This window comes from Leptonychotes weddellii, chromosome X (assembly GCF_054177405.1).
Source record: "Leptonychotes weddellii isolate Sample4059 chromosome X, ASM5417740v2, whole genome shotgun sequence".
Classification (NCBI taxonomy): Eukaryota; Metazoa; Chordata; class Mammalia; order Carnivora; family Phocidae; genus Leptonychotes; species Leptonychotes weddellii.
The window spans coordinates 94,202,809-94,227,037 of record NC_138385.1 but is presented as its reverse complement, the minus strand read 5'-3'; the positions used below and the strand labels follow the sequence as shown (position 1 = coordinate 94,227,037).

Here is a 24,229-nt window from a genome sequence, read left to right as displayed (position 1 = left end):
CAGCCAACGAACCTATGGACTTGGTGGTAGGAACTAAGAGGGAATATCCTCCCCCACTTAAGCTGGCACTTTTCAGAACCAATACTTACGTGTCTGTCTATCAGAAGCTCACATTTTAATGCAGACATTCAGAAGGCTAGAGACTGAACTGTATGGTTTGGTGTGCTTTTGTCATCTAGGAGATGGCAGAAAGCCCACAGATAACCGCTGAGATAAGGCAAGATGGGTACAAAATGATACTACTCATTCATTCAGTCATTCATTCATTCATTCAACAAATACATATTGAGTGGCTCCTCGGTTACAGTGCTGGGGGTCTCCGGCTGAGGATACCAAGATGGAATGCGCATTCACTGCACAGTCAGAGAGTCAGCTCTGCGGATACACAATTACAATGCAATGAGCCCCGTGTGGCAAGGGAAGTGCATGCGACAGCAGGGGGGAGCGCAGATTACTAGAGAGATCACCTGATTCTTCGCCATTTCTGATTTACTTGGCACAGAAGCATAAAGTAACCCATTAGAAACTCTCCTGTACTCATCAGATGACACAATTGGAAACGCGAAAAGAAAATGTCCAGGACCCCCAAGGGCTCTTTATTTATGCTGTGATTGGAGAGAGATGCAGGAACAATGCCACTAGATCTTGGATCCCTTCTGGGTACCAGGCACCATGCATACTTGACATTCTCCTTGCCAGGCAAGTTTCACCACTGCCCATTTGCCGCCCAGAGAGATGAAGACACGTGCCCCATTATGTAGTGATCTGAAGACCTGGGAATTTGGTCTGTTTGACTCGAGGCTGGGTGCTTCACCTCTCACTGCCTCCCCACATGGAAATTCAGGGAAAGCAGCTCCAGCAGAAAGCAGTGGAACCTACGGCTTCATTGGACTTCTTGGGAGAGGCAGCAAAGGAAGGGGGAAAGAGGTTGGCCTCAGGGGTCAGTGCTCATGTCCTGGACGTCATGTGAGGATAAAGTCTCACCATTCGGTCATTGCTTCAACGGTATTTCCTAAGCAATGGCTGGGTGCCAGGTGCTGTTCTAGGTGCTGGGGATATGGCAGTGAACGAGACTTGGTGGGGAGTGTCGGGGACAGTGAAACAGGGAGGAGTGAATATCCCGAAAATTTTTGTCACACACGAGAGGTAATAAAATAGATACCTTTTCATTCTTGATGTTAATAACTACAGAAATGTATGTTAACAGAAGTCTGGGGGGAGGGGGAAGCCAATTGGTGGAATACACCTTCCAAACTCCTGGAGAAGAGAAAGGAGATATGTACAGGCAAAAAAGACTTTTAAGGATAGGAACCTAAGTCATTGATAGTGGTGATCTCTGGGTGGCAGGATTACAAATGGTATTTATTCACTTCTTGTTGCCTTTCTAAATTTATAAACTTCCTCAAATAAGTATGTACTACTTTTATTATCATAGAGAAACAAAATCTACTAAAATGTCAAAGAAAAGAAAACTCCAAAGAACCAGAACCTTCCTGTCCTGGCATTTAGGCAGCAACTGACAAGTCAGCCAGACAGGGCGATGCCTCACTCCAACAGTCACGCCGAGTGATATCTTATTTCAACACACTGCCTGATTCTTTCAGAATTCACTCATAGGGGCAGCCACAGGAGGAAATACACACTCATCACTGAGATATTAAGGACTGAATCCTGAAGCTTAATTTTTCACTAGGGCATTGTGCCATTTTTCAATTAAGATAGGTTTTTTTGTTTTGTTTTTCTGAAAAGTGCTGATGTGTAAAACCTCATTTCCTTCCTTAGCACAACTGGCCTACAGATTTTATTTTTAATTGATTTCCACGTGCTCCTAAGAGTGGCAGAGCAACTGGGCTGGTGAGCCGCGTTTGCCACAGTGTTCCTGGTGCTGGGAAGGAAACTGCAGCTCTGTGAGAACAATGCTTTGGAAAAATCTGTAAAACCTAGTCGAACACACCTAAGGTTTGTATGAAAGGGCAGGCATTACTCACGGCGGCTTTGACAGTGAGAACGGAGACTAAAAAGCCGGCCAGCCCTTCAGTAATGAATGTGCCTGGATGAACTGGCCAGGTCTAATTTAGAAGCCAAGGAAGAATTGTCTAATAATGCCTCCATACAGTGGATTCATTGCATTATCTTTTTATTCAAAGCGTTCTCTGTGTTTTTGAATAAAAGAAGATTCCCACCACCCCCTCCCCCAAATCTAGCAATAAAAATACCCTCACTCAAACCAACAGGGTCTGTGAGGGGCTTAGGTTCTTAACATAAGATTCTGTTTCCGGCTAGAAATATTGTTTCAGAAAAAGCAGAAGCAATGATAGAAGGACCACAGGAAACATCTGTGTATACAAACAGGCTAGCTCACTAGGAATAAAAATGCATTATGCATCACGAAGATCTAAATATTTTTATTAACATAGTTTGCTAAGCAAGAACTGAGAAATAAGGTTCCCTAAAGAGTCCCCCATCAAATGCTTTCTTCAATATTTCATCTTATTCTTAGGAGAGAAGTAACTCTGAAATCTTATCTTCAATTTTAGCAATGAGTTTTCTATTAAAAGTTATTTCTTTTCCATCTCAGGCTGAGCAAAGCTCTGGGCCAAGGGGGTTAGGGAATTTGTTTCATAAAACTGACAGCTTGGCGAGCATTCAATCACTCGGCACTACACAGCCCAGGAGAACAAATAAGTCCTTTTCTGATGCTGCTCCAGACACATGACGATGTATGTTCCATAGCTTTATTCCCCCATTCATACTTCTTGCTTCCTGCAGCAAGAAAAGGGGGCAGAAAGCACGTCGAAAACTTCGAAGAAGCCTGGGAGGAAGCGAAATTAATCAATTGCACTCTCATTTGCAAGGTGGAAAAAAAGGAGCTCGTTGGCTATGCTGTTTTAATGGTCGTGACTGACCTTCTTTTCCAGAAGGCCAATACGTTCAGGGAACTCTCAGCCATTTTGTTGTCCTGTCTTCAATGCTTCTAGACACATGTCTTTGCAAGATCGGACAGAGGCTTTAATGGGCCAGATAAGGCAAGCGTGGTGGCTGCCTTTGGCAGAGGTGACGCCAAGGGCAGGCTATTGGCTCACAGCCTGGGCATCGTCCTGGGCAGCAGAGACCAGCCTGCCCCAAACCCTACACGAGTAGGGACCCAGCTCAGAAACTTCCTGTTTAACAGGCCTAATTCAGAGCAGCCGGAGAAAGGAAACCATTGCAAAATTTCTGCCCTCCTCCCTAAAAAAAATTACAAGGACTTTTTTTACGGGGGGATACTCATACATAAGGCTACGAATGAAAAATTCTGTGTGAGACACAACTAATCTACACTGTTGAAGGACAGTGGTTACTGCTGGGGAGAGGTAATGGAGAGGATGTGGGGAGGGGGCTTCTGGGGGGCTGGTGTGGCCCCTGTCTCCATCGGGGTGCTGGTGACTTGGGTGTGCTGTTTGTGAAAATTCTTCAAGCTGGACGCTTAACAGCACGTGCACTTTTCTGTATGTATGCTAGGATTTTAGACCAAAACCTGAAAATAAAAATCTGTGATGGAGAATTTTTAGGACTTCTCCCATCCATATAGCTGGTACAGCTGCCATTAAAAATCAAACGTTACCAAGTAACGAATAAACCCTATCCCCCCACTGCTTAAAAATTCCAACCTATTTAAAATGTATGTGAAATACAAAACCTTTTTAAAATGCTGATACTATTATTTAAGCTTTTACCCACTATGTCCTTTATGCTTGGGTAAGAATATACTGCAGATATAACTAATATCCACTCCTCATAAAGGGATACAGAAGGGCACAGAGAAATGACAAAGCTCGTTTTCACTCTCAGACTCATTAGAGGACAGGGTACTGTTGGAGGCTCTTTCCAAAGACCCAAGTTCCATTTGGGGCCTTTCTCGCTCCTTCACTACCTGAGCCATGTGGCCAGAAGAATCTAAACCTTACTTTTTTCACCTCTCCCTCTATTTTCCCTTTTGTCTTTTATTTCCCTGCACCGAACCCCTCCTTATTCCTGCTGCAGCTGCCCACCACGAGAATGAGTGTTGTCACCTCGCCCTCTGTTTCTCTCTGCGTTTCTGGATGGAGCTGGAGGCTTGCACCAGGCCAGGACTTCACAGAAAAAAGCCATTTCATTAGCTTTCTATTCCAAGTGCTCCTCTGTCCTACCATTTACAACATGTTGTCTGCTTATTTACTGAGGTTTATTTTGCAAGAGACATGCTTGTGGTGGGGGTGGGGATGGGAAGCTTTTGAAGACAAAAAAATTTGTCATTTGGTTTCAAAAGACTTATGAATAATGGAGGGCTATGGTTCCTTTGCAAATGAAGATCCGAATGGTCTACCGCTACAAATGATTTTGCATTTTGCTGCCGTTAACAAAAAAAATAAAGTCTTTTTCTAACCACGATTTCAAGGATGTAGGAACGCATTAAGTAAAGAAACTGCTCTGCCCACCTAGGACCCAGTTTAAAATATTTGCACGTCCGATTAAGGACCTGCGAGTCCCAAATGCTGGCAGAACCAAAGAATTTGTTCATTCACCTGAAATTCACTCGAAATGTCCCAGTGAATCCCTAGGATCGGAAGGGGGGGGAGGGGGCGCTACAAGGACGATGCGGCACAGACTAGTTTCCGGAAAAGCAGAATGTAGTTCCCAGGCTCTTACTTTAAGAGAAGACTTTGATTTGGACCCAGAGAAGCTATCTGAAAGGGCTTGGGATACATCCTTGCCTTTTCCATTCCCAAGCTCCCTTTCTGCTCTGTGGTGGCATCACCATACCGAGTCCCCAGGAAGAACTGAGTCTTCACTTCTTTGGCCCCAATCGGCCCAGCTGTCCATGTTGAGACACCTCCCCTGGCAAGTGGAATGACCAGCTCATCCCAGTTTGCCCAGGACTGCCCAGGTTTTAAAGCTGAAAGTCTCATATCTCAGGAAACCTCCCAATCCTGGGCAAATGAGGACAGTTGGTCACCCTAGTGGCAGGCCACTAGCCAAACCCCTCTCCTCCAGCTGGGCCCAGTCAAGGCCTGAACTGGCAAAATTACTCCGTGCCCCCCACCACCACTGCTTACAAATTCTGGCCTATTTAAAGTACGTGCATTTGGAAAGTGTATTTAAAGCTGCCGACTGAAGGTGCTCTGGCTGTTGACAATATCTGTCAGGTTTTCCTTTTCTCCCCCATTTTTTGGCCCATTCACTGTTTTCAACACATTCCCTTCAGGATTGCGGGCTCAAGATGATTACGTGGGCCAGTGCCAAGATTGCCTGCCTACTTGCCTGACTGCAAAGGGAGGGAGGGCCCAGATACCCAATCTCTCCCCTATCCTGAGTTCCCGGACCCATCAAGGGTCCTAAACTACAGAAACCAGGGTGTTATCATCATTTACTCCACCTACCAGCCATTACTGAATCCCACAGTCGGCCTCCTAAACACTTCTACAATCCAACCACTTGCCTCTGCCACCATGCGGCTTCAGTTCAAGGTCACTGCTCTCCGGGATTACTGCAACAGAGCCCTTTTTCTGGTCTTCTTTCCCTCCTGCCCCAGTTCATTCTCCACTAGGACAAAAAACCAAACGCAGAGACTAGATAATGTCACTGGCCTCTATGGAACTGTTCAGGATAAAGTCCAAGTTCTTTCTCAGGGCTAACAAGACTCATTATGATCTGGGCCACTCAGCATCATAAGATCACTTCCTCATCTGTAAAAGAAAGTAGCTATTTCTAAACATTACTCTGTGGTTTAGGTGAGAGCACATATATTAAGTTCTTGACCAGGTGCTTCAGCTCCATTGTGGATTTGGGGAAGGTGAAGTTCTTCACGCCATCCATGGAAGTGGTGAAAAAGGAACAGGGCGGGGGCGCCTGGGTGGTGCAGTCAATGAAGCTTCCAACTCTTGATTTCAGCTCAGGTTGTGATCTCAGGGTCGTGGGATCAAGCCCTGCGTCGGGCTCCATGCTTAGCACAGAGTCTGCTGGAGATTCTCTCCCTCTCCCTCTGCCTCTGCCCCTCCTCCTGGCTTGCAAGCTCACTCTCTAAAATAAATAAATAAATCTTAAAAAAAAAAAAAAAGAATAGGGCATTTGGCACTGGTCACTACAGAGATGGGGGCAAGCAACAGAGGAAAGAAACACCCCACACAAATGGGGGATGAGACACTTCATGTCCTAAATGTCCAAAATGGAGTTGAGGCTAGGTCCAGTGGAATGGAGGAAGCTGGGTCTTATCCCTGCTGAGTGGCGGTGACAGAGACGAGAGGGACGGGGATGGGGCCCCACTGGTGTGCTCCGACTTGCCGAGCTCTCCCGTGGGGCGACAGCCCAGAGCTAACCAAGACGATGGAAGTACTCAAAGCACAGGAAGCTGACATTTCACCACCGATCGACAGGGACAGAACCGCTGTAATAGCAGAAATGGGCCTTGCGTTCCTGCCTTTGAAGACTTGCTTTTGGAAACAGATGAACTGGGAGAAGTGTGTGTGTTTGTACTTTTTTGTATGAAGCATAGTACTAGCATCTAAGTGCTATGGAGCACACTGCCAGGAGCCAAGGAGGGCTGGGTTGTTAAACATGGTGATTAAAATGAACTTTAGGAAGTGCTGCCTGGCTCAAGAGACTGAAGGCTGGTTTGAGACCAAGCCACAAAAAAGACACATGATTCCTGCTCTCCAAAAATGAAACAACTCCAACAACAAAACAAAGAGGGAAAACGGCAAGAGAAAAGAACAGGCTCCATGGGAGAAAACACAGAAGATCTGTGCACACTTAGACAAAAAGTGATTCCTCATTGCTCTTTTATTTTATAAATATTCATAAGAAAAACAGCCTAACAGCTACTTTCATGAGTAACCTCAGCTACTTCTTTACACCTGTCTTTTTCTTTTCTTTTTTTTTTTTTAAACAAGAACAACATTCTCAGCACTGCTGAAAGCTAGATCAAGGGTCAAGGTGGCCAACATGACAGTCCCCTTTCCAGGGAACCTCTCCAGGCCCCCGGGCCACTCACACCTCCTCACCTCTAATCCTGCCCCAGGGCAAATGGCCTTTGCCCTCTAAAAGGGACAAAGACTTTAATTAGGATGAAGATACAAGGGTGGGGGGACCTGGCTCCGTTACCTGTCTGCTTCACCTGCCTCATTTTTTTTTTTTTTTTCTTTCCAAGTTAACTTTTCTGCCACCGTTTAATTGCAGAGAACAGCAGACTGGACAACAAATGGGCTTATCTGTCCAGACTCACCTTCCATCACCAGGGTGGTCAGACAATTCCTAGAGATGTGCCTCCTCCTTCACCCCGCCTGGTTCTCCACCCCTCTCCCAAGGAGCCCCAAATTAAAATGAATGCATTCCAAAACAACTGCCAAGGGAGTGACCAAAGCTAACTGTGGCCCAAACAAAGCTGGGACTGGTGGAGGGCCAGGTCTCCAGGGCAGCAGTAAGTAGAAAGCTTCTCCCAGCGGACCTGAGCCAGCTACCACTGCTGCTCTCTGTGAACCAGAAGCTAACAGCTGAACCCCAGGCCACAGCACTTTAAGATGCCGGAATTAGTCCTTAAGCCCAGGTAGCACCAGGGAAATTGTTAGAAATGCAAATTCTTGGGCCCCACTCCCCACCTGCTCCGGAGGTTGGTCCCAGGAATCTGTATTTTAACAAGCCCTCCAGCTGATCTGAATGCACACTAAAGGTTGAGAACCACCGGTCCCTATGTTCGACTGGGAAGACATTATGGGAAAGCCGGGAGCAGAAGGGCAGAAGGGCACAGCAAAATGAGCACTATTCTAGAGCTGCGCTGTCCAATACGGTACCTACTAGCCCCATGTGGCAATTTACATTTATTTATTTTTATTTTATTCTATTTTATTATGTTATGTTAGTCACCATCCAATTTACATTTAGAATTTTATTTTATTTTATTTTTTAAAGATTTTATTTATTTATTTGACAGAGAGAGACACAGCGAGAGAGGGAACACAACAAGCAGGGGGAGTGGGAGAGGGAGAAGCAGGCTCCCTGCTGAGCAGGGAGCCCGATGCGGGGCTCGATCCCAGGACCCCGGGACCATGACCTGAGCCGAAGGCAGACGCTTAACGACTGAGCCACCCAGGCGCCCTACATTTAGAATTTTAAAAAGAAAGATAAATATTCATAATCTCACTTAAATGTGGAATTAAAAAAAAAAAAAATCCAAACTCACAGTAACAGAGTAGAATGGTGGTTACCAGAGGTTCAGATGTCAGGGAAAAGGGGATATTTTTTTAAAAAGAAAGAAAAAAGAATGTAGACGGGGTTGCCAGGGACTGGGGGGAGGGGTCCTGGGGAGTTAGTGTTTAATGGGTACAGAGATTCCATTTGCAAGATGAAAAGAGTTCTGGTGATAGATGGTGGTGACAGTTGCACAACAATATGAATGTACCTTAATACCATTGAACTATACACCTGAAATGCTTAGGAAAAAAATTAAAAACAAAATTAATTAAACATAAAATTTTAAAGTCAGGTCTCAGCCACACTAGTCACATTTCTAGTGCTCAATAGCAACTTCTAGCTAGTGGCTACCATTTATCAAGCAGAAGCTTGATAAATGATAGGTAATATTATTGCTATTACGATTTTATGAGCAAACATTGGAGATACTTGCTAATGGAATGGACAGTCTGCATTGGCTAGGATAGACTCTTCCCACTAGGTTCCAAATGCAAGTTTCAGAGCCTGTGGAAGGGGCTCTATTTTCAGGAGTACAAGTCAGCAGTACCGTCCTGAAGCAACACCCATTTGTCGGCAGGCTAGAAAGGTGGCCTCCCCATCCAGAAGCAGCATGGAAGAGACTTGTAGTAAGGCTCCAATTCTTGGAGCCAGAGAGCCTCATTTTGTGTGGGGCTTTCTTTCTTTCTTTTTTTTTCTAAACATGAATGTCATAATCCTTGGGATGGTCCATTACATTAGACTCAGGGCTTCAGTGTTCTTCAGCTAGAAAGATGCCCAAGAGATCTCGTAACCTTCTTGCAAATCTCCCCCCATATAAGAAAACAAACAAAACCCCAGATAACTGTACAACTCAGAGGCATTTTCCCTACTGAAGGCCAGTCACGAGGGGGAGAATGGACTCGGAAAATGGGAAGAGGGCTTCATATGTGGCGTTTTATTTTAACTAATTAGGAAATAGGGAGTCACTGAATGTTCTTGAGCTGGGGTGACAAGGCTAGACAGATGCTTTATTGAGAGGAACAGCAGCTGCGGGAGCAAGGACAGGAGTAGAGCAGACCAGGAGACCAGGGCCACAGCTGGGTGAGCCCTGCTGAGGCCTGCTGGCTCGTGCAGTGGTGGGCAGGGCTGAGGAGAGGAGGAAGCTGGGTGGAACCTGTGTGAGCTGGCAACAGAGTTGAAAACAGAATCAGGGATAAAAGGTCCAGGCTCCCAGAGTTCAGGCTGCATGCTCAGACGGTATGTCCAAGAAGCCAGTTTTCCCTTTCAAACTCCTCTGGAGACGCCACTCCATGCTTCCCATGGGCTCCGGACAAGGCCAGTTCCCTGTGGCTGATGGGTCAGAAGAGTCGAGTAAGGGAACTCAGAGCAGGACTCTTGCTCAGGTTGGTTTTTCTGGCTTAGGAATAATAACAAAGGCTCCCCTTCATAATCCAGTTAGCCTCCAGGGTGAATCCCAGACGTTCTAATGTTCTGGATGAGTAATGTTTGAAAAAATGGAGGATCCAACATGAGTTGGACAACTTCTGACTTTGTCAAAAAAGATATTAAACTGCAAATGCCAGGTACGATCTAGATCATTCATAAAAGAGCTGTTAACACCAAGACAAGCAGGAAAGGCCATTTTAGAATAAAGGGCAGTTCTGTGAAATGGAAAAGGGTTAGCTTTAAAAAAGAAACTCACTCCATTTTCCCTTTTCTTTCATTTCACTGTGAATGGGCAGAAATTTTGTCCTATGCCTGGTCTGCGGGACCAACGGTTTATGTGACATTCCAAAATGGCTCCCTGTGTGGTTTGGGCTGTAAGAATCAGCCTTGATGACCCCAACCCCAAATCCAGCTGTCCAGCTCCTAAGAGCAAAAACAAAGCTTGAGGTTTCTTGGTGTGGGTGTGTCCAGCATGGCAAGGCAGGGCAGAATCAGCCTTTTCTTGCCTTCTTAAAATGCAAGTGATAAGCCACAAAGGATCCTAGAACAAATGGTCTCAGATTGATATTTTCGCATTCAATAATTTCATATTTAGTCTAGCGGGTTAGTGATTTTTTTTTTTTCCTAAAAGGAAATTGCAGCCAGAGCTAATTGCTCAATCTGAAATATATCTGGACATTGTTTAGATGTTGGAAAGGAAACAGGGATGTTGGAGAGCTTTAGCAAAAAGAAGGGCATTAATTTAGAAAAAAAAAACAAAAACAAATGTAAATTAATAGAAAACGTAGCCCCGGCTGGTTTCCGAAGCTCTGATATATACAGCCGAACAATGAGCACCCCTATTTTGAGCTTTCCTTGATATTTTTCTTATTTCTACAATGCAAAAGGAAATTCATCAGCACAGGCTCAATCCATTCCCATCCATTGATTTGTTGGCCAATCAATGGTCATTGTAATCTGAAAAAAATAACACCAGTTTCTATGAACCTTTCCAAGCGAGGCCGTGTTCAGCTAAGCTTAATAAAGAGAAAAACAGCAAGGACCATCTGGAAAACACTCTTCCGGAGTCGCAGAAGACAGTGGCAGCCTTTGCCCAACCTGCTATAAATAAGTGTCTCAGGAAAAAAAACACCCGATTTTCAAATCTGTTTCTACTTAATACAGCTGCAACGGAGTTTATTTAGCTTTTCCCTATAGCAGGAGGACTGCTTGCATTTTTATAACAAGGGTCTAAATGTGTTTCACAGCCACGGCCACTGCCATTATTTTGAGGAACAACATACCACTTGGACCTGTCTGTTTGCTTCTGCGGCACACAGCGGTGGCCCCAGTGGCCTCTGCGCCACAAAACTGGCCTCCAAAGCCCAGATTTATGATCCTGTTTCCTCTCCCAGTGTGGCAACCATCACCCAAATCCTGGCTGGCTACTTAGAATGACCAAGTGTCACGTGCTGCAAGTCAATTATTTATCTGCCTGGACCTGGCACGCTGTGGACGTCTGCCAAGCTCACGGCCTCTTCCTTCATGACGGCAAGGAAGAGTCAAACCGCTCTTCTGGGGAGGCTCGAACTCGCCAATGAAGGTGTACTAGTGGCTTGGCCCACCCCTACGTGCTCAGCTTTGCCATCTTTCCTCACTGGCTAAGCCTGACACACGGAACTCCTTCAGACGCTCTTTGGGAAAGGTCAGCCTACCTTGATGGCCGCAAGATGAAGCAGCCCCCACTGAGGTCTGCAGGGAGCACCGCCAAACACCTGTCCCACTCCAAAGACTGGCAGGGCACGGTGACCTCAGGACATTTGCCTGTGTAATGCGTGACCCGCCTCTCTGTTCTCCCTCTGTCCCCCCAGCGCTCGCCCCATTTCCGGGTTTTAGCCCCATGACACCTTCCCTGAGAATGCATAACCCTTCTTTCTAGCCTTTCAAGGGACCCTCAGAAAGAGGACAGCTAAGGGCTTGTCCCGGGCTGCTGACTGCAGGCATTACGAGGTTCAGGCTGCCTGAAGGAGCCCTGCTGACCTCCTCTTTCCCAAGTGGAACTGCTGCGAGGAAAAAAATGTGTGTGAGAGGGAGAGAGCTGGGAGGGATGGGGAGGACCCCACCGAAATCTGAATGCCCTGTCATTTGGAAAAATGCCCCACCTGCCCACCAGTGACATTCTCTCTCAACAGTCCCGGGAAACACAGACACTAGTGGTGGGTAAAGGGGTGCCACAATCCGAAATGAGTCTATTACAGTGTTACGCACAGAGCTCTCCCAAGTACACTAAAGGGCTAAGTTAATTGGCTCAGGCTTAAGATGCTACAGGAGAAATGACAGTGGAGAGGGGGCGGGGTAGACGAAGATGCCTGGTGGCTTTGAAGGCATGCCTGGAATCAGGTGCACATGAAAAAGAAATTAGGGAGGAATAAATCTGCTCTCGTTATGAAAAACCAGAAAAGCCCTTAGTTATTACAGCGTGCCCCCCAAGTACATATGCCTCATTCAGTCGCCTGCCTAAAAAAAAAATCTCTGTGCTTATACCATCTTATAGACTCATCCACCAACCTTAGAATGAAATCAGGCACAGGACCCATTTCCAACTGTTCATTAATCGCCCCCATGAACAGCATACATAAAAGTCAGGGGAATAAATTGTGTCTTTCACTATTTCAAACTGAATTTGCCAAAACCCCCAAATGCCTTATTAAACCTTGCTCTAGACCAGTGTTTCTCAACCAGGGGCGATTTTGTCCCAGAGAGGACATCGGATGAGGTCTGGAGACGTTTCTGGTTGTCACAACTGCGGTGGCAGGGGGCGGTGCCACTGGCCTCTAGTGGGTAGAGGCCAGAGAGGCTGCTAGCATCCTACAGCGCACGGGCCCCCTGATGCCGACAAAGAAACATCTGGCCTAAAATGCCAACAGGCCAAGGTGGAGAAACTGCGCTCTAGATAAAGCCAAACATGCTCAGCCTTTAATACTCATATCTTTGGCAGTCATCAAAGGGAGAAGACATCATTTTCTTTGAAATCTAGGGTTGCTTTACATACATATTAGCTAAGGACATGTTATTCTTTCCAATTAAATGCCATAGGTTCTCAGTCTGAACCTAGGAACGTTAAAGAAACGCTGTGACGGGGCGCCTGGGTGGCTCAGTCAGTTAAGCGTCTGACTCAGTTTTTTGAAATATTTATTTTTTTGAGAGAGAAAGAGAGTGGGGGAGGGGCAGAGGGAGAGAATCTTCAAGCAGACTCTGCCCCCCGCCACGTTGAGCATGGAGTCCGACGCAGGACTCGAGCCCACAGCCCACGGGATCATGACCTGAGCCTAAGTCAAGAGTCAGACGCTCAACCGACTGAGCTACCCAGGCGCCCCTATGCACCCGACCCTTGATTTTGGTTCAGGTCATGACCTCAGGGTTGTGAGATGGAGCCCCATGTAGGGCTCTGTGCTGGGCGTGCAGCCTGCTTAAGACTCTCTCTGTCTCCCTTGCCCTCTGCCCCTCCACGCCCCCAGCTCACGTGCTCGCTCGCGTTTTCTTCCCACCCCCCAAAGAAATGAAATACCGCAATGATGGCTGGGGTAGATAGGTTGCATTTTAAATGCATATTTCATCAGTCTAAATGGATGGAAATTAATATCCCATAAAATAAAAATGATTATCTAGCTATGTTCCATACAAAACCAAAATCAATACATCGTATATTACTTAACCTGCAATTAGAGTTTTTTAAAAAACGAAAACAAGGAAATGCCATTCTTTTCCATTTCTTGCTAACTGGGTACACATTTCTGAACATGAGGCATAAAAAACAAACAAGCAGACAAAAACCTTTTTTTAAAGCAGATTTTTCCAGAGCATAAAAAGCTTCCTGAATCATTCCATTTTATTTACTGTAGATCCAATCATTCTTGGTGAGCAAAACATGCAGCCCATTCTTTTGGTTATGCCTGCCTGGCTTTCCAAATGCCCTCAAAACTGGGATGATGAATCATAGACTTTGGCCCCACTGTGTCAATTAATAGTAAGCAAAGAATCCCACACAGCGAAGACAGGACTTTCTGCCTGATGTTAGTATGTATGTGGGAGGGTGGGGTTGGGGATGGGAGTCCTACAGCCAATTGTTTCCAGAGGGTCTTAAGAGCAGGTGTTGAGATTCTCTAAAATTCCTTCAGTTCTAGAATACTCTGTGTGGCTCTACAGTGCCCCTAGCATGGGGGTGGGCTTTGGTCAGGGGAAACGCAGGTTCCTAGCGTCGGCCTAGAGCTATTTTCCACTTAATCAAAATCCACTGCCTATTATTTCCAGGCCACCATTCCTTTCTCTGAATTATAAGGCAAAAGTGGCCATACGCACAAAAGCAAAAATAACAACAACGACAAAAACGCCTGAACACACCCAGTCTTGGCTGCCAGTGAGGCCCGAATCTGCTGCTGAACAAGAACAGTTGCTATAGTGCAGCTGGAGGAGCTTTTCCGGGGAACTGGTAATACCCTGGCTGTTAATGAATTATTTTTCGCCAGAATGTCGGATTCTTCCTGTGCTCCAGTAAACAGTCTGCTTCTGCCATGGGAAACAAAACCAACTCCTTCCGAGGAGCTCAAGGAGGTCAGCCAAGGGTCCCCTATAGGGGCAGCCCCCTCAGGGGCCAGAGCCACGGGGCCTGACCTATAAATCACTGCAGCCCCAAGTTCATTATTCCAGCCCTTTCCATCTACTTAGGCCGTGGCCAGCTCCCAGGGAAGGGCCCAGGAAGACCATAGTGCCAGCTGTGAGCCTTCCCCCACCCCCAGGAACTGTCCCTTCGTCAGGTTTCCTCTTCTGCAGCACCACTGTGTGTGAAATGGGGCTTCTTTGCATTTATGCTGTCTCCTCCACAGAAACTGTATGTACCTCCTTGCTCTTGTTTTCATCAAGCTGTCAGGAAATAACTATGTGCATCCTCTTTTCCCCTTTCCTTTCTATAAGATTGGCTCCAGCCCCAAATAACCCACTCTCACCATTAGGGTGTCTACTTGGGACAGAATTCTCCAAGCACAAATCCCCAGGAAGGATATTCTTAGACAAGGTGTCAAGGAAATCAGTTGCTCAGGCAAGAGACAGCTCTCCACTAGACAAGGACACCAGCCTGGGGTGGGGTGAGATGGAGGAGAGGAAGGAAAGGGGTTGTTTTGTTCAAGCCAGCCCTGCCTTGCTCTCTCATCTCCATGAAGTTTCAGGAGCCCACATTCCTCAGGGGAACTTGACTGAGCAAACATGCTCATGGATAGGCTTGATTAGGCACCCCCCGCCAAACGACATCTTAGCTACTGAAAATCAAAGTTGCCTGAGGCCAGGTTGTCAGCCCATGCCTCTCATCTGCCATGAAGACAGAAGGTGTTTATGCCCCCTAAAATATCTGGAAGTACAACCTGTGCTGAAGGCACACGTTGGTGGTTAGTTTGTTCTAGAGAAGCACTGCCTAATAGAAATATCTGTGTCGGGGCACCTGGGTGGCTCAGTTGGTTAAGCGACTGCCTTCGGCTCGGGTCATGATCCTGGAGTCCCGGGATCGAGTGCCGCATCGGGCTCTCTGCTCGGCGGGGAGCCTGCTTCTCCCCCTGACCCTCCTCCCTCTCATGCTCTCTGTCTCTCATTCTCTCTCTCTCAAATAAATAAATAAAATCTTTAAAAAAAAAAAAAAAGAAATATCTGTGTCACTTAAAAGTTTCTGGTAGACACATGAAAAAGATTAAAAGAAACAGGTGACACTCACTTTAATACTGTAGCTTATTTGACCAGTATATTCAAAACATCATTGCACCGTGTAATTGATATAAAAATTATTAATGAGCTATTTTGCATTCTTTTCTTTTTGTACTAAGTCTTAGAAATTACGTGCGTATGTTATCCTTACAGCACATCCTACTCTGGACTAGCCACCTTCCGACTACTAATAGCCACATGTGACTTGTGGCTACTGTATGAGATGGTGCAGATATATGGAACATTTCCATCATCATAAAAGGTTCTATTAGTGCAGGGCAAGACCAAAAAGCTGTGGGAAGAAAGAGTGACAGGTGAGAGCAGGGTAAGCCATCAAGTTATTGGAGCTAAGAATTAAAGCAGAAATGGGAATCGCAAGGATTGGGATATTCTAGAAGCCCAGCCCTACCCCTAAGGGGAGATTAACATGGGCTTTTATGAGAGGCCCAGGGCCCATGCCTACATTGTGGGGGGGGGGGGGGCTGCCCCACAGCAGTGGGAAAGCCAGCAAGCATAATCATTACTCAAGGCATCTCCTGGTTGAGCCACCTCCATCTTAGCTCTTCTGATCTGTTTAAGGCAGAGGCTAGGACAGAAGATCACCAAAGTCACGTACGTTCTTTCAATAACAATTCTGGGTTTGCAATCTAGTTTGGTGAAGCAGGTAAAGAAACATGATCAAATTACGTGCGCCTGAATGTGTGTTTGTGTGTGTGTTCTTGGCTGGAGAGGGAAGAAGGGTCATGTGCAAAATCCAGAAGTACAAATGCGACCATCAGAATCACCTCCTCACCAGTTGCCGTCAAAACACAGGAGAGCAGTAGACTCAAGAGGCTCATGAAAAAATTTGGGGTCACAAAGGAGATGCCTTGAGTCTAGAAAGAATGAGATGATGGGCATCTGGGCAGGTGAACAGGTGGGAGGAAGTAGTGGTAATCAGAGGCATTCTCCAAAGACAAGAACTGCCAACTCTTAGCAAGGATGGCACCCTGATCCCCAAATCAAGCTTAATTCAGAATCCCACACAGGCTTTTGTACAGGGGAGAGTACAATTAGCCATCTTCCCCCCTCCTTGAGAGCCTCATTCCCTGAGGTCCCCCTCATATTCTGATCAGGGAAGCAGCAGAATTATGTATGGATTCAAATCCTGGTTCTCCCACTGGCTCCAGAGTTTCTAGCGGGATAAAGGCTACCATCTGGTTGGAAAGGGGGTAAGGGACTTGCTTACATGATGCATTCGTGTAGTAAGACCTCATCTCATTTTTATTGAGAATTTATTTATTCGAGACAGTTAAGAGTCAGAAATACTTTACTCATCCTCTGGTCCTACCATGGACCTCGGGCTAATTATTTAACCTGCTCAATTTTGTCATCTATAAAAATGGGAATGCTCTTGTCCATATCACAGGAACTTGTCGACTTGGACCTACCCCAGGCTAGATACGGAGCATGACACCAGGAACTCCAAATCCCCAAACAAACATAAAAATCCCTAGATTTAAAAAAAAAAACACAAAAAAACAAAACTCTGGATTTCTCCCTGAGTCTCCCTTGACGATGACTTACAGCTGCCTCCCTACCACCATTCACTCCATCAGCTCCATCACTTAGTCACTCAACTCTTACTTATTAAGCAACAGTTGGGCGTTGGAAATTCCAAGATGACGAGGCACAGTCTTTCCATTTGAAATAGTCTGGGACTATCTGGGGTCTATCTACTTGGCACATAAGCACGTACCCTGGCTGCCTGGGCTGCCTCACTGGTAGGCTCCCCGCCCCCAAGTTAGGTACCACAGTTTGTGAACATGTAGGGGCTGAGGACTCTGGCTTTTGGGAGAAATAAATCAGAGACTTGGAAGAGGGGTTAGAGGGACATGTTGCCCCTTTAATTCATAACCACCGAAATCTGGATTCAGACACAAGACTGGAAATTTCTCTGAGCCTCAGATTCCTTATCTGTAAAATAATGCCTCCATCACATCATGGTTTCCCACAGGTGAAGTGTTTGGCAGACAGAGGGCAATGACAAATGTTAATTCCTTCCCTAATTTATTTCCCTCCACTACCCTCCTCTCCCCAGACCTAAGGTTAGGGAAGGAGCCAGAGAACAGACACTTGCTATTTTCTTATTGTACATTCCAAGCGCGCTGTGTGTGGAGATTGCCCCATACAGAATACCTCCATTGAGGATGCGATGGAGGTGGGGAGGCCAGGCCCATCTAGCTTTCGGGCGGCTGCAGCTAGAGCTGCATCTTGTTCTCCTCGTGCTCCAGCACTCCCACCAACACCTCACCACACACCTCTCGCATTTTCTTTTTCTTTCTTGCTTTCCAGAGGCCCTGTCTCAGAGGCTGTTTTCTGGCTACAAGACTTTTTATTTATGCTATAGTTCTTACCCAACTGCCCACTGACCAAGTTCTTACACTGGCAACTGGCATCACCTGGAAAGCTGTTTTCTCATTTTTTTCCTGAGATGGGCAGGTTTTCCCTGGTCAGACCCCAACAGCTGGAAGTCTGGTGTTTCTCTGCATGATAAAGGACCATGGGCTGCTGCCAAAGCAGCCAGCACCCCAGGTCCCAGTCTGACTTGGCTCACCGTGCCTGGGCTGCCTCGGAATGTCTCTAGTGGGCATCAGTCAGCATGAGACACAAGTGGCTGTTCATAGGATATTTACTGGGGGGCGGGGGTGGATTCGGGGGTGGGTAGGTGGCCTCGCAGGGCTTCTAAGGGGCAGAGAAGTTGGGATGCCACCCGGTTTATGATTCTGCGTGTTCCAGCCCACCCCCGACTTCTGAAAGTGGCACAGCTCCCCATGTTCCTCTTTGAGAAGAAAATGCAAACAACAAAGCAGTGGGTGGGGGCATAATGCTGCCCTGGTGAGTGGCTCCCACCCACTGGCCTCCTCATTAGCCTCCTCCCACACTGCCCACCCCGCCACTGTAACAAAAGCACATCACAACACATTTGCAAAGTTATCCTAAGTCTCTTGGTCAATCAACAAACGATTCTGAAGACTCAAAAGGAGGAAGAGGGACATCTAGACAACGCTGGGAAAGATTCCCTGGGAAAAGCACAGAAAACCTTGCATGATGCATGCAAGGCTAAGAATTGTTTTCTCCCTGCTGGCTGCTTTTCTCTCTGTTCTAAAGAGAAGCTTCCAAAATCAGCTAAATAAAGGGATCACACCAGAGGATGAGAGATAATGCTAAACCAACAAAAACAAAGACCCAAATGAAACAGAGCGAGCCATGAGAATCCGCGGTTATCAAAACTTTGTTTGGCCGTATCTATTTATCATCGCTGCACACCCGGGCTCTGCGGAATATCATTCTGTTGATGTCACTTATCCTCAGCAAAATATTTACACATCCTTAAAAATGCCAGATGAGGGGGGCTGGCCGCAAGGCGCCCCTCAAGCCCCACAGCCAAGGTCTGGGCAGACCGTGAGATGGGGGCACGACGTGGGGGGGGGTGGCTCCAGCGGGCACAGGTAAGAGCTACGGACAGTTCCGGGAACTTGGCCACCCAGGAGCTGCACTCTGCCCTGCCCACCTCTCCCCTACCTGACTCTGCAAGAAGCAGCCACATCCCCCGATATGGTGTCAGAGCCTCCTCCCCTTCCCCCTCCCCCTGCCTTTCTCATTGATTAAGTTCTCAAACCATTGTTAAAGCCGGGTTGCTTTTCCCTGGAAAACTGGGCTGAATTCATTAAGCTTTCCCCTGCCACAAAAGGAATATTCATAAAAGTTTGGCAGGCAGAAAGGCAGGCTGACTGCATGCCACGGGGTGGGTGACAATTCGCTCCTCCAAAGCCACCTTCTTCTTCCGTGCCCCATCCCTCTCTCCATCCATCCGTCGTGCCCCAAACCTACTCCAGAGACTTCTGATAGGGAAACACAAAGCAGCAGCTGTTTGGCAACCTTTCTACCCCTCGCCGGCAACTGTGGTGGGATGCCATTTCCCCACCCAGGCGGAGCTTATCCTGAACAATAGTCGGGCTTTAAACGGCAAACAAGCAAACACACAGAGCACAACCCCAACCCCGAAAATGCCAACGCCGAGAGAAGCGATAACTCCCTCCGCAGCAAAAGGCACCCCTGAAACGCACGCAAAAATGCTGTGAGGACGCTGCTCGGTGCCTAACATGGCAGAAAGCCCGAGCTGGTGCGGCCACCCCGGGTCTGGGCATTGGGGGGCACGAAGGCTCCCAGGACGCCGACGCGCACTCACCCGGCTTCGGGGGGATGCGGGGCTGGCCGAGCGTCACAAAGACAAGCCCAGCGCGATCTGGCAAAACCCAACTTTCCACCCGGCTTGCCAGGGCCGCCAGATACGTCAACAGAATCCATCTTTCGAAGGGCCTGGAAGGCGCTGGGTTTTCCGGGCCGGGGCAGAGCGGCAAAGCCGGAGGCGGCCCGGTGCGGTGCCCAGGCGCGGAGTCCGCCGCGCGCCGCCCTCTGTGCCGGGTGCCAGCGCTGGTGGCGGCCCGAAACCCACTTCGGGGCCCCCGCCCCGCCGGCCGGCGCCGCCTCTCCGGCCCCGCCAGCCAGTGCGCGGCGCCGGGAGCAGGAGCGGGGTCCGGGGACGCCGCACGGGTGGCGGCCTCGGCCCGCGTCCCCGCCCCCGCCCCCGCCCGGCCCTCCCAGCTGGCCCCGGCCTCCGGGCGCCGTCCTGCCCACGGAAGCAGGCCCCTCCCCGGGCGCCGGGCCCCGCCAGGCGCGCCCAGCCCGGCGCGCCCCCTCCGTCCCGGTGGCAGGTCCGCACGGGGAGGGCGGGGGAGCGGGACCCCGGCCCGCACTGGGGCACCGCGGTGGCTACCTCGCAGTCGCGGCCGCCGCCTCCAGGAAGCCACGGGGTGGTCGCGGGTGCGGGAACTCTCCGGGCTGGTGTCGCCGCCCGCCGCCTGAAGGGGGTGCGCAGCGGTGGGAGCCGCCGTCGCCGCTGTCACCGAGCCGCTGTCGCCGCCGCCGCTGCTGCCGGTTGTGCGTGAGTGTGTGTGCGCCTGTGTCCGGGCGAGTGTGTGTCTGCGTGCGGCGCCCGGCCTTTACTATATACACCAAGGGGTGGGAGGAGGCGGGGAAGGGGAGGGCTTGGGGGAGGTGGCGGAGGAGGGGGAGCAGGAGGGGGGCGAGAGGGTACCCGTGGAGGCGGCGGCGGAGGAGGGACAGGTGATCTCGCCCACGGGGAGGGCGTGGCTGTGGGCGGCGCAGGGTGGCAGGAGGAAGGGGCGCCCGAGGCGCGGGCCAGAGGAAGGGGAGATGGACATCGGGGAGGGCCGGCGGAGCGGGGATCCTGCTGCCAACGGGCGGGCTGGGGACCATTCCAGACCCCGGGATGAAGAAGAGCGAGAACAGAGCTCAGGAGAGAGGAAGTGGCTGGCTGATGGAGGCGGGAGAGGTGGGAAGGGACTAGTGATCACCTCCTAAAATGCCAGTGTGATACCGGTAGAAGATCCTTCTCATAAGGTGTGCGATTATTAAAGACAAAAATGAGCCCACGGACATAATCTAATTTCCACAAACTTGCCTGAGAGGTGATTTGTTTATTTATCTAACATATTTCTTAAGCACTTGGTGTTTGCCAGACACTGGGGCTAAGACCTGGAGTTGCAGAGGTGATTGAATATATGGTTGCTAACCAGTAAATAAGTAACAGGTATTAGTAGTACTATTGATTGTTCAAAAATAAAATAAAAAACCTAAATCCTATAAATGTTTTAAGAGAGCAAAGGAAGCAACTGCACTGGTTTAATTAATCCCTACAGATGTAAAGATATTTTTTCTGGAAATCAAAACAGGATGAAGACATTTGAGAGAGAATGGCAGAGCTGACGTTACTTTAATCAGAGCAGAGAGCAGTCTGGATCTAGACGTTACTTTAATCAGAGCAGAGAGCAGTCTGGATCTAGCTATCTTTTGCATGTTCAATCAATGCTCCATCTCAACATGGTGACTAGTAACTATGACTTCCCTCTTGTAGAATTTGGGGTGGCCACACAGTGTGAAAGACATAGAGAGCAGCCTGGCAAGTTTACAATTAGTATGGGAACCTGAACTTGTGCTTGAGAGGTTCTATTCTAACCTTGTTGTGTTGCAAGCGTAATGTGGTAGAAATCAGGGCCACATTATGACTTTTGTGGACACTTTTGCCTTTGTGAATTCCCCCCTCCATTAAAAAAATACCTAAGAGTGGTATTTTACAACTGTATTGGTGTAAAGACAAATGTATTAATATTGTATGTTAATACATCTTCTTCAAGCTAGAAGATCAATTTTTCTTTTGATTTTAAATGAAATGAAAACATTTTGGTGGGCTCCCAAAAGTACTGTGGGCTCCAGGCACTTTGCCTACTGCTCCTAAGAAAGAAGTAAGCCCTGGTGGTACCATTCCTTGATACTGAATTTCCTCTTTTGGAAAAAAACCAAACAGTTAAATTAAGAAGTACTCAGTTGACATAGAGGCAGAAAGACACACAATGTAAGTTTAAGAATTGATAATAATGAATATCAACAGAAAGTACCAGTTCCTACTTGCTTTGGTCAGGTTCTTGGGGTCTTAAATCAGCTTCGAGTCATTAATGATACCTGTGGAAATATTTGTCTGTGAATGTGTCTTCAACCATTTCAGTAGCCAAAGACTTCCTCTAGAGATCTCTAAATGTTCTGAATCCTTGGATCAGGTATGTGAGGTCTCTGTTGCCAGGACCTAGCCTGAATACAACTAAAGACACAGCTGGGCAATTATAATTGGGCAAGTTCATGGATGAAAGATCCATAAAGGTTTTGTGTGTGCTGAGGGGGTATGTGTGTATAAGGTAGGGATTGATATCCTGGAAGGCAATTACCAGCCTATTTCTTTTGTTGGCCTCATCACAAGCCTGGGTTAATGTTTGATCCTCGCTGGCAGTTGTGATTCATATTTGCTGCCCTTTGAGGTGCTTATGTTTTCAGGAAAGACTATATTGATTCAGATTAATGCATAATAAACAGGCATTATGGTCCCACAAAAGTATATAGTGGCACCCTTCTGTATTTTCACTGTGACTGCCCTTGCAGAGAGAAGGAAAAAAGAGAAGTCCATAATTATAGAGCAGGTCTGGATAGGGGAGGAGATGTCTGGGGACAGAAATAAGACATTAATATGGAAGAATTGTATTCATACAGTTAAAGGGATGCCCAAGAAAATGGAGGGAAGAAAGGATATGCCCAAATAGCAGGAAAGAACCCCCAAAATCTTCCAGGGCTGCTCAGGGTGATTTTCGAGATCTCTGATTTTAATATTTGGTCATTTTAAGTAAGGACTCAAGAAACTTCCCATCTCAGATCTGATTCTTTGATCTATACCTTGCTTTTCTTTCTTTTTTTTTTTTTTTTAAAGATTTTATTTATTTTTTTGACAGAGAGAGACATAGCGAGAGCAGGAACACAAGCAGGGGGAGTGGGAGAGGGAGAAGCAGGCTTCCCGCCGAGCAGGGAGCCCGATGTGGGGCTCGATCCCAGGACCCTGGGATCATGACCTGAGCCGAAGGCAGACGCTTAACGACTGAGCCACCCAGGCACCCTATACCTTGCTTTTCTAATATAGCATCTCCTCATAATCTAGTTTTCACATACTTGCCAGATGGATGATTCCTTTATTTATCCAGTAAACATCTATTAAGCACCTGCTGTATGCCAGTCACTGAGCTAAGGACTATAGTTAGAGAGATGGTTAACATATGGTTGCTGACCCCAAGGAGCTCAGAGGCCAATAAATGAACTGTTAATGATACAATGTGACACTATGTGCTACGTGAGGTGTTATCATAGGGACTAGGTGAACCCCAAAGGAGTGGGGCTAGCCCTGTGCTGGGAAAGGGCAGAGAATGGCATGGGGCAGAGCAGTCAGAAAAGACTACACAGAGATGGTAACAAGAGCTGAGCACTGAGAAATAAATAGGAGTTTTTCAAAGTAAGGGAAAGACATTACAAATGAAAGGAACAGCGAGCACCAAAGCTCAGAGGCAAAGCACATTCTGGAGGCTGCAAATATTCTGTGAGACTGGAGTAGAGGTTGTGAAGAATAGCAGGGGTGGGGGTGGAGGAGGCTAGGGGGCAACTAAGGTCCCTGGTCTGTCCTGTAGTCAATGGGGAGCCAATGAAGACTTTAAGCAAGGGGTGACCAAGAAAGATTTGGGTTGAGGAATGCTCACTCTATTGGTGGGTGTGAAGGGCCAATTGGAGGGAGTGAGGTTGGCAGCAGGGAGACCAGGTGAGAGGCTGTGGCAATGATCAGGGTTTGAATCAAGGTAGTACCAGCAGAGATGAAGAGCAGGAACTTGAGTCAAGTTCTACTCAGGATGCAGAATTGACAGGACTCAGTGATGGAGGAAACAGGAGGTGTTAGGGTAACTGGCACCTGGCTTTCTGAATTGGGTGATGGGGTGGATTGGGGGTGTGGCCACTGAGGACAGACCTCCTGGGAATAGGAAGAGAAGCAGATTTGGGACTGGAGGTGATGAATGCTATATGTTCCCCCAGAAGCAGAATCCTGAGACAAGGATTCAAGAGCAGAAAGTTGATTTGGAAGGTGAAGGTAGGAGGTCTTCAGTAAGTGATGGCTAGTCATGACTATCTCCCCTCACGTTCGTGCTTTGGGCTCTTATTCCCAAGGAGCTTCAATAACCCTTACCTAGTACAAGTCTTACAACCTTCCTTTTCCATGTGGAGGGAGCGGGTGGACGGCCTGGGTTTGGAGCCTGTTAGTGGAGAGCCCTGTACAAGCTAAGCGAGAAGCCTGGTTGCAGGAGACAAAGTAGAGTGCATGTTTAGCAGCAAAAAAGGGACCAGAAACAAAACTTAAAGCCGGGAGAGAGATTTGGAGTCACGGGGC

The 24,229-nt window shown here is 47.7% G+C and overlaps 1 protein-coding gene and 1 long non-coding RNA gene across 5 annotated transcripts in view; one reads left to right on the top strand and one right to left on the bottom strand.

Annotated features, from left to right (window-relative positions):
• RAI2 (retinoic acid induced 2) overlaps positions 1-20,358 on the bottom strand; it is a 61,088-nt gene extending 40,730 nt beyond the window's left edge. For 3 of the 4 annotated variants that reach the window (XM_081809105.1, XM_081809104.1, XM_081809109.1), the window contains exon 1: positions 19,589-19,966. The gene's annotated coding sequence lies outside the window, so the exon portion shown is untranslated. Of the gene's footprint in view, positions 1-19,588; positions 19,967-20,176 lie in introns of those variants that run through there. The other variant, XM_081809106.1, reaches the window with a different exon arrangement.
• LOC115942559 (uncharacterized) overlaps positions 20,217-24,229 on the top strand; it is a 25,101-nt gene continuing 21,088 nt past the window's right edge. Inside the window, exon 1 of the long non-coding RNA XR_014141385.1 lies at positions 20,217-20,344. This is a non-coding gene — a long non-coding RNA (uncharacterized LOC115942559). The remainder of the gene's footprint in view (positions 20,345-24,229) is intronic.